Raw genomic sequence first — 3024 nt, 5'->3', positions numbered from 1 at the left:
GGAAATGGCTGGTCAAAAGAAGGAAACACTTCTTTTTTTTTTTTTTCTTTTTTTTTTTCTTTTTTTTTGTATTGTAACATCAGTCATCTATTACTTATGGATTTACCTTCTGCTATTCTGAAGATAATAATGACAGTTATAGTGCTTGTTTTAAAGAAGTGCTATCTTAGGGACTTGAATCTCATCATCTTATTTCATCTTTATAACGATCTTGAAGCATAAGTACTTTTATTCTTCCAATTTTACATAAAGGACACTTGAGACTAATGTTGATTGGTTAGGGATATGAGGGGATATGTCAATCCCATTCTCCTAGTTACGTTTATGTGGTTTGCTTCTAAAATAATCAGAGATCAGACTTCCTGTTATGAAAAAGTTTGAGATTAGATATAATTATTGACAACCCACTGAATTCATGTTCTTCCCCTTGCCGTGTTTTTTCCTTATTGGTAGAACATTTCGGTCTTCTATTCTAGCAAGCTGTAAAGTCTATACTCACATGAGTGCTACTGTCCCCAGCAATTCACCCTCAGTAGCTTTTCTCTTCAAGTTTGATGTCTCTACTTAAATTTTCCCTCACCTTGTTTTTGACAATTTCAAAACTTAAGTAGAATCAGAAGTCTAGTCAATCTACAGAAGCTAAATTAGTTTTCTGTCTGTCTCTGCTCTCTTTATCCATGGCTTCCTCACGTTTTCCTTTGGTGTCTTCTGCAACATGTATGAGTGCATGTGGGTATATTTTGCACCTGAGATTTCTAAGACAAGCTGCAATTCTAGATGCTAATGAACAAGTTACATTTTTTTGTTGAGGTTATTCCTAATAAACTAGTAACTTAGTTAAGATATTTTTAATTTTTTGGTCAGGTTTCTACTCCCTGAATTCCATTTGTCTATCTAACAACTTCTTGTCTTTTTGTCTTTTGTATTGTTGGTGAAACCTTCTAAAAATTTGGTTTGTTTTGACAAAAAGTTTTATGCATGTAATTTCTTGACTAATGACCAATGTGGCAGGACCTGTTCTGCTGTAGGAGGTCCCACCCCAGGGCAGGTGACGTAAGAGGTCAGGTTGAGCAAGCCAGTAAGTGGTGTTCCCCCATGGCTTTTACTTCAGTTCTTGTCTCCCAGTGCCTGCCTTGAGTTCCTGTCCTGTCTGTGGTACAGTATGATCTGAGAGGTATGAGCTGAAGCCAACTTTTGCCTGCCCTAGTTGCTTTTGCTTATGGTGTTTTATTACAGCAATAGAATCTCTTACTAAGACAACCTTGTAATAAGTATTGTATATTATTAATTATATGAAAAAGAAGACAGCATAATAGTGTAAGTCTAGAGGTTAAACAAAGCTTCCTTCTCTAATAAACAGCATTTACAAATTAATATGTATGTTAAGGCCCACAAGAAACAAGCAATTACCATTGTGCAAATATTGGTGATAAACTATATATATATTGCAATAATGCTTGGAAAGATCTATTTCTTGCACCAAAATGTTTGAAATCTTGAGAACCCACATATTTGTCTAATGGACAATTCTAATTCTACATATGCTAGAATGTTGTTCTATACTGATGTATTAGATGTAATTAAAAATGCCACCTCAAAGTATCTCTGTGTGTTTTTGTGTGAATGGGGGTGAAAAGGACATTTAATATCTTTACATGCACCAGAGCTAAAGACTGAATTGTCAGAGGTGTGTGTGGTGGGGACACTACTTTAATTGCAGGGAGGCAGACACAGGCTGAGATGTGCATTGGAGACCAGTTTGGTCTATAGAATCAGTTCTAGTTCCATGTCAGCCAGGATTTCACAGGAAAACCCTGTCTCAGAAACCCAAAAGGAAGCAAATCAAATCAGGGCAAGGCAGGGCAAGACAAGCAAAGCCAGACAGGACTGGAAAGGACAGGAAAGGACAGAACAGGACAGGACAGGAAAAGACAAGACAAGAACAACAGAAAACCTGAATTGCTCTTTAGCACTGCTCAAATCAGAAAAAAAACTACATTGTATAGCCGAGGAGTGATGGACATTTTTATCTTGGGGTCAATATTTTAATTGAGAATTTGAAAAATTTTTATTGTGATAAATCAAATTTTAATTCTGTTTCAATATTTTCATTAGACTGTAGATGTAACCACCTATAACTTAAAGCAATAATGTAAATAATAAAAATTACATTGTTGAATTCTTGACGCTATCAGGAATAAATCCATAGTATATCCTGTTTAAAAGCTTCTTTATGATTGTGACATGAATCTCTATAGAGCACAACTAAATTTTGTTTCTACTTTCAACTTAAAATACTTATAGCTAAGTATCTACATTTATATAAAGGTAACACTTATTTTGTAGTATTGGTTAAGTTATATATTTCAAAGCTGAGAGAAGTCCTACAGTTCCCATTAGTTTCTGACCATTTAGAAATGAGTATGGCTTTTTCTAAGTCCAGCTTGACATCTAAGAAATAGGCTTTTAATTAAAGTCCAATTCAAGCAGAGGTCTAGGGAAAGACATAAACCTAGTAGCAATAAACAGCTAGCTTTTAATGTCTAGCAATAGTTTACTTGACATTTAACAAAAAATTCAATCACGCCCATTACAAAGATCAAAGACAGTTTCTCCCTGTTCCTTTCTTGCTCTCTGAGTGTGTCTGCCTGTCTGTCTTTCTCCTCTCCTCTCCTCTCCTCTCCTCTCCTCTCCTCTCCTCTCCTCTCCTCTCCTCTCCTCTCCTCTCCTCTCCTTTTCCCCTCCCCTCCCCTCTTCTGCTGTCTGTCTCTTTGTTTCTATCTCTATCTCTGACTCCTTCCTCTATTTCTCCCACTCCTCCCTTTCCCCTCCCCTCATCACCCCCCCCCATCGTGTGTGTACACGAAGCTATAAAAACACGAACCAAAGTGGGCAGCTGACCAGTAAGTCTGAAACCATAGAAACAGCATTATTAAAAACATACTTCTGTCACATGTCAAAACATTCTTAGAAATAAAATAAGAATATAAGGAGAACGAAAGAAGAAGGATCAACGGGGACAAA

Source organism: Micromys minutus (genome assembly GCF_963924665.1).
Source record: "Micromys minutus genome assembly, chromosome: 7".
Classification (NCBI taxonomy): Eukaryota; Metazoa; Chordata; class Mammalia; order Rodentia; family Muridae; genus Micromys; species Micromys minutus.
This window is presented reverse-complemented; position numbering follows the sequence as displayed.